This window comes from Rhinopithecus bieti, unplaced genomic scaffold (assembly GCF_001698545.2).
Source record: "Rhinopithecus bieti isolate Rb0 unplaced genomic scaffold, ASM169854v2 scaffold_56845, whole genome shotgun sequence".
NCBI classification, from domain to species: Eukaryota; Metazoa; Chordata; class Mammalia; order Primates; family Cercopithecidae; genus Rhinopithecus; species Rhinopithecus bieti.
In genome coordinates, this window is record NW_016823722.1 from 802744 (window position 1) to 810689 (window position 7946).

Below are 7946 nucleotides of genomic sequence, written 5' to 3' on the forward strand. Positions count from 1 at the left end.
CAATGAGATCGCTTGGACTCGGGAAGGGGAACATCACACACTGGGGCCTATCATTGGCGGGGGGGGGGGGGGGTTGCATTGGGAGTTATACCTGATGTAAATGACGAGTTGATGGGTGCAGCACACCAACATGGCACAAGTATACATATGTAACAAACCTGCACATTATGCACATGTACCCTAGAACTTAAAGTATAATAATAATAATAAATAAAAAATAAAAAAAAAGAAAAAGAAAGTTGCAAACATAAAAAAAAAAAAAGAAAACCCTTTACTCTCTATGTGGATAATGAACAAGGGATATCTTTGGGTATTCTAACTCAAAGGCTTTAGAATAATCCTAGACCAGTGACTTACTTTTCTAAACAGCTGGAACAGGTGGCAGCTGGGTGGCCAGATGCTTGTGAGCTGTGGCTGCCACCATTAGTAGAATAAGCCAGGAAGCCTCCCTTGGGACAACAATTAGACATCATGTCTCACCACCAAATACAGGGGCCAAAAGGATACCAATGGCTAAAAGGGGGCTGGTTACTTAAATATCAGGCCCTTCTGCTTGACACCCCAGATGTTACCCTTAAAGTACGTCAAGTTTTAAACCCTGTTTCCCTGTTGTTGGGCTTCACATCCCAGGAAGTAGATCTCCAACTCATGCACTCCTGTATGGAAACTGTAGAACAGAACTACTCTAGTAGGCCTCACCTCCAAGATGAGTCCCTACCTAAGCCAGATGTTGGGTGGTTTACAGAGAGCAGTGGTTTTATTAATGAGGGAGTAAGAAAGGCAGGTTATGCTGTGGTTATCCAACAAGAAGTCACTGAGGTCAAAGTTTTATCTCTCAGACTTAGTTTACCTCTCAGAATTAATTGCTCTAATTAGGGCACTCTGGTTGAGAAGAGACTTAAGGGTGAATATATTTACTGATTCCAAATATGGCCTCCTGGTGTTCCATTCTCATGCTGCCGTATAAAAACAAGGGGGACTATTAGCAGCTAAAGGATCCCCCATACAACATCACTCAGAGATCCTGGAACATTTAGGTGCTGTCCATCTCCTAAAGGAGATAGAAGTTATTCACTGCAGGGGACACCAAAAGGGAGACACCTCTATTATCAGAGGAAATTCTCTGGCAGACAGAGCAGCCAAATCCACAGCTAAAGAAATACCAGTATTATAGGCCGTTTCACTAGTACCAGGTATTCTACCCATGTCAGTTGCACCATAATATATTCCTGAGAAGATTAAATGGGAAGAACAGAGAGGTTTACAAAAGCACCCCTCAGGATGGTTGCTAGGAAGCAACAAACTGTCTTTTTCTGAACCTGAGCAATGGAAAATTATTAAGCATTTCCATGACTCCTCACTTTTGAGATAAGACTCCCTATTGAAATTGATTTCCAAAATATTCCCAGGGAAGCAACAATTCCAGACTAAAAGTATCACTAAGGCCTCTGAATTCTGTAATTTTAATGACCGTAGATGCCACCACATACCCTCACCCCTACTTAAAACTGTGTAACACTGAGGAACAAACCCTGGGGAAGACTGGCAAATAGATTTCACTCAGATACCACCTTACATGGAACTAAAATATTAGCTGGTGTTTATAGATCCTTTCACCAGGTTGATAGAAGCTTTTCCATAAGGACAGAAAAGGTGTTGACGTGTCCAAATTCTTCCTTAAAGAGATCATCCCAATGTTTGGATTACTAAAATGTTTGCAAAGTGATAACAGATGGTCCTTCACAGCTAAGTTGACCCAGCAAGTTTCTTCCACCTTAGATATTACCTATCATTTTCAATCTTGCTGGAGACCTCAATCCTCAGGTAAGGTAGAAAAAGCTAATCATGTTTTTAAAAGGACATTAGCAAAACTCTGTCAGGAGACCTCAGAGGCCTGGGTTTCACTCCTGCCCATAGCTCTTTTATACGTAAGGATATATCCAAGAGGAACCTTAAAGCTTAGTTCATTTGAAATGACTTGTGGAAGACCCCCCTTAACTTTAGACCTTCTGTTTGATGAAGAGACACATAGAATGCTCACTCATATTATCAATTTAGGCCAGGTTCAAAATGCCCTTTGAGAATATGAAAATGTAGCACTGCCTCCTCCCATAAGAGAAAGAATTAACTCCCCCACCATTCAACCAGGAAAGAAAGATCCCCAAGGATCAATTTCAACAAAATGAAAGGGCTTCTGAAATGGTTTGGATCTGTGTCCCCACCCAAATCTCATGTCAAATTGTAATTCCCGGTGTTGGAGGTGGGGCCTGGTGGGAGGTGACTGGATTATGGGGGTGGATTTCTCATAAATGGGTTAGCACCATCCCCTTGGTCCTGTTCTTGTGATAGTGAGTGAGTTATCATGAGATCTGGTTGCTTAAAAGTGTGTGCCACTGCGCCTGTAGTCCCAGCTACTCGGGAGGCTGAGGCAAGAGAATGGCGTGAACCCAGGAGGCGGAGCTTGCAGTGAGCCAACATTGCACCACTGCACTCCAGCCTGGGTGACAGAACGAGACTCCGTCTCAAAAAAATAAAGTGTGTGTCACCTGCCACCTACCCCCTCTCACTCAGACCTGCTCCTGCCATGTAAAATGCCTACTTTCACTTTGCCTTCTGCCAATAGTAAAAACTCCCTCAGTCCTCCCTATAAGCAGGTGTTGCCATGCTTTCTGTATAGCCTGAAGAACCGTGAGCCAATTAAACCTCTTTCCCTTATAAATTACTCAGTCTCTGTTATTTCTTTATAATAATATGAGAACGGACTAATACAGCCTCTATCAGATGTCGTTAAGAACCCCCACTTCTGTTCAACTTCAGAGATTAACCAGTTAGGTGCACTTATCTCTGATCAAACCTGTTTCTTACAAGTCACAAGTACAAAAGGAGGTTGATACCATGATCTTGGAACCTCCGCTACCTATTTAAAAGAATCAGCACTTAGCTGGAAGTGGTAACAGGATGCTGTAGGTGGGATGGGAGCATTAATTTTTCTCTTCCTCCTGAATGTAATACTTCTTGTCTATCACTTTGGCTTACTGCCTTCTCCTGGGAACATCTCTTTAGTCCTTGTTAGTTGCAGAGGCCACTCTAAAGCCCAACCAGATATCACACTGACACTGTTAATCCTCTTTGCTCTCCCAGTTAACCTAATCCAGTGTGGGTGGGAACAAAACTCTATAGTAAATACGCCTGTAACCCCAGCATTTTCGGAGTTCAAGGTGGGCGGATCATGAGGTCGAGACAATCCTGGCCAACATGGTGAAACCCTGTCTCTCCTAAAAATTATGGCATCAGCAAATGATCTTCATGGTTGCTGGCTTTGTCATCAATATCCCCAGGACAGAGTTCTACCTTCTTGTCCATCGGGAAAATCTCACAGCCCTCTCTCCAGACCTCTTAATTAACCATAATGATCCCTTAATCTCCAGACCCCATACTTGTTAGGTGGAACGCTCCCCCACCTAATGGATTCCACCTGACCACTCCCGCCACTGCCACTATTACCTACACCTGGGAAGTTGGGTATCTGTATCTTCTGTACACTAATGATTCTATCTTTTGCATCCACTGTTGTGTTAATTACATAAAAACAGAAGCTTTCCTATGATGCTTTGATCCAACCCTAATTACCAAGTTCCAAGGCCACAGTGAGGTAAATGGGATTCCACTTGTGAGTGAGGAAACCATATATGGTGCCTTCTCCAAGATCAGGATATACAAAGGGAAAAAAACAAACAAACAACAACAACAACAACAAAAACTGCCTAATCTGGGAAGGTGAGAGTACCACCCCATTCTGGAAACAAGGTGTGTTCAACCTTTGAAGCAGGAGAAGAATATCTCTATAGACCAAACTCGGCAGCAAAGGACAGATATCACATCCCATAGGGCCTCCATTTGCACCCTATCTGGGCACATTTTTGTTTGCGGCCATGAGTGGAAAGAAGGTACACCCCATAACTGCCCCCGACTCTCAGAAAGCACCTATTCTTTTAGGAGTAGCTTTCCCTTGTATATCAAAAACTTGGAACAGGAGCAAATGTTCATTGGCTACTCTTATCCTTCAGGGGTCACTGTCCACAACCCCATAAGACCCAGGAGTACCAGAAATACATAAGCAGTAAAATTAATTCTGGTGGGAAACAAGGTGGCAATAGAACTACTGGCCTCCTGAGGTGGCTGTGCCTACCACAAGTCAACTCTACAGAACTTGACTCAAACTCTTGAATCATTAGCCACCAATGCAAGTCAGGCATTAAAGGGAATTTCAAGAGCCCCTAGACTCTGGCAAATGCAGTTCTTGATAACAGACTGGCATTGAATTATTTACTTGCTGAATCAAGTGGAGTCTGTGGAGTTATTAATAAAACCTGCTGCATATATATTAACAACTCTGGACAGGTTGAGGCTAACATTCAAAATATCTATGAGCAAACTACCTACTTACATAGATATAACCAGGGCACTGACTCCAACTATATCTGATTGACTATCAAATTGCTCCCCCAAATCTCATCTGTTTTCTACCTCTCCTAGGACCTTTGCTAAGTATCTTGTTACTACTAATTTTGAGCTCTTGCTTGTTTAACCTGTCAGTAAAGTTTGTGTCTTCCAGATTACAACACATCCATGTAAATACAATGCCAGCACAAGGGTTCTGACTCATCTCTTCTTCTGACCTAGAGAATGACAATATCCTGCTTTTGGGCCCCTTAGATAAGGCATACAGAGATTTTTTACTCCTCCAATTCTCGGCAGGGTCTACACCCATAAAATCAGCAGGAAGTAGTTACAGAAGTTTAACCTCTGCCCTTATGCAATCCCTTTAAATTTAGGGAGGAATATCTATTCTCTGAGGAGGGAGAATAGATATTCTCTGAAGTAGGAGGCAGGCAGGCAGGACTCAACTCTGGACCAGACTGAAGACAGACCAAAGGCAGGAAGAGGTGCTAAACACACCTCCAGTTGCTCTCACTGCCCATCACCATAGGACACTCCCACTGGCACTATGACAGTTTGCCAATGCCATAGCAACATTCAGAAGTTACCACCCCTTGCCATGGTGACACCCAGAAGTTACAGCCCATTTTCTAATTATTTCTGAATACTCTGCCCTTTAATTATCATGTCAGTAAAAGTGGGTATAAATATGACTACAAACCCATAGGCTGCTCTCAGTGCACTGCCTTTGGGCCAGTCCTGCTCTTCAGGAGCAGTCACAGAGCTGTAACATGGTCAGCACTTCAATTAAGCTGCTTTCCTTGACTTACCAGCTCACTCTTGAATTCTTTCTTGAGCAAAGCCAAGAACCTGCCCTGCATCAGTTACACCACTAGACAAGGAGGCTGCTCTTTCTCCAGTCTCCAATAATAATTTCCAACAGCCACTCTGAGTTTTTCTGCTTTGACTGGGAATAAATTTGTTTAAAAAACATAAAATCCCTAACCATAAAATCAAGTTAAGAGTGTATACTCATGAAAAGATGATACAGCGTTTGAGCCACTGAGAAGAAGACATTGCCATTCATATGACTGTCAAAGGACTCATATCAGAGTTATGTAAAAATACCTCCAACAAACCAGTAAGTAAAAAGACAGCCTAGTAGAAACATGGACAAGAAGAACAGGTAGGTCAAACACAAAAGAAATCTAAATGGCAATATAAAATGTAAAAATATGCTAATCAGCAATCACAAAAATGGATTTTAAAACAGTGAAATATCATTATACAATCCTTACAAAGGCTAATATTAGACTGACAATGACAAGTGACAACATGGAGTGAAGCAAAATGCCATACACAGGGGGAGGGGAGGTAATTTGGCAAACTATTGAAGAAACATATATGCTCTACCCAAAAATTCCAGTCAGAAGTATCGATCCAACAGAATATTCATTAGTATTTTTAATAACCTCAAACTGGAAACGATGCAAATATCCAAGTCAACTGTCGTGTAATTACACACTGGTACCCTATACATCCATCCCTATAGAACACACAATAGTTGCTCTAAACAACAGTGATGAAATTTATACACATAATATTGAGTGAAAAATGCTCAGTATTTTCCACCTATGTGAAAAAAAGGAACTCAACGAAGCTTTAGGTTTTCAAGGAGGCATATGTAGGCAGTAAAGGCATGAAGGAAAGAAAGGAGACAATTTCCATAAATGTAGGAATCTAAAGGAGCTGGGTGTGCTGCATCAGGAGAGCCAATTGGGGCATCTCAGCTCCAGCCTGGTGGCTTGATATCAGCCATGGTCAGAATATTCACATCAAATAAGTCAGCAAACACTACAAATCTGAGCTGTTGTCTTTTCCAGAGAAAGGGTAGCTAAACATTTATCAGCATACCATGACATCAAAGTCACCATAATGGTTACCTTTAGTGGACAGGAAAGGACACTTATTGGGAACTGGAATACTTAGACCTTCCCAGATGTTGGAACTTATTGGGGTTATTAGCTAAAGCTTGTAATATGCTTACTAGACTTTATGTATCTATTTTCTTCAATGAGAAGAAAATGATGGAAACTTACTAGAATAGACCTAAATAAACAGAACACAAATCATGTCTGTAGGTACAAAGGCTTACCACTTTATCAGTCAATGATCTCACCAAACTATAAATTCAAAGTCATGCCAATAAATATCACAATGTTATTTTTGAACATTTTAAGCTGATTATAAGCCCAAAATCTAAAGAATAAACATAATTTGAAAAATAGTGCAGAGAAAGACTCATGCTATTAGATAGCTTCATGTCTTACAAAGAAATATGAAATCAAGCAGCATAATATTGAAAGCATAGACAAAAAAAGATCAACTGGATTAATTAGAGAGTCCAGATATGGATTTCTATTAGCTTTAGCTTTCCTGGTTCTTGGAGTAAATTAAATAAGCCCACAACCTCATCTGATGGAGAACAGACAGACCTAGGACACTGGTGCCCTCAAGCAAGCATTCTACCTCCATCTTTTCACTTTTATAGCGGGTCTATTTCCAAGCAGTTACTACCTCTTACTGATTTAATATTTATTCACTGAAGAAATTGAAAATGCCAAGTAAACAAAAAGAAAAGGAAAAGAAACCTTCATGCATCATTAAAATAATACAAAATAAGGCAACAACTGAGATGCTTTTGCCATTATGTTGGCAAAAACTAAATGACTGAAAATGTTCAGCATTGGCAAAGATGTAGGGAAACTCATTCTGATCTAAATGAATCACTATAAACAGTAAAGACTTTTTAGAATGCAATGGAGCAGACTCTAACACAATTTCTATGCAAGTTCTTTTCATAAAATACTGCTTTTAAAAATCTCTTCTAAGGCACATAGCACAAATGTACAAAAAAAGATCCCCATCGTCAACACAATAGAAATTTTAAAAATGACCATATGAACACTATCAAATTTTATTATGCATGTTACACTTTGAGGTAAGTGCTATCATTTCTCCATTTTATAGATAAGGAAGCTGAGATATAGTGACATTAAGTGAATTGTTTCAAGGTTTCAAAGTTATTACTACAACACCATTTAAAACAGTGAAATGCTAGAGATAATATAAATGTCCATTTACAGAAAAGTGGTTAAACAAACTACAGTATGTCTATACTCTAGAATTCTACAAAGATTTTCAGGTGGATGAGCTTAACTTGTATGTACTGACTTGAACAGATTTTTAAGACAAAACAGCTTGCAGAAAAATGTTTATAATATAATCCCATTTACAATTTGTGTGTGTGTGTGTGTGTGTGTGTGTGTGTGTGTGTGTGTGTGTGTGTTGGTATGTCAATCTTCCCCCTCCATGTATATGTATAAAAGAACAGAGACCGGTACTTCAGCAACATTAACAGTGGTTACTTCTGGATGGGACAGGGAGAGGGGTGGATAGAGAGCTTCAGAAGCATGGATGTTAAATCACATTTGTCTGTGTTCATA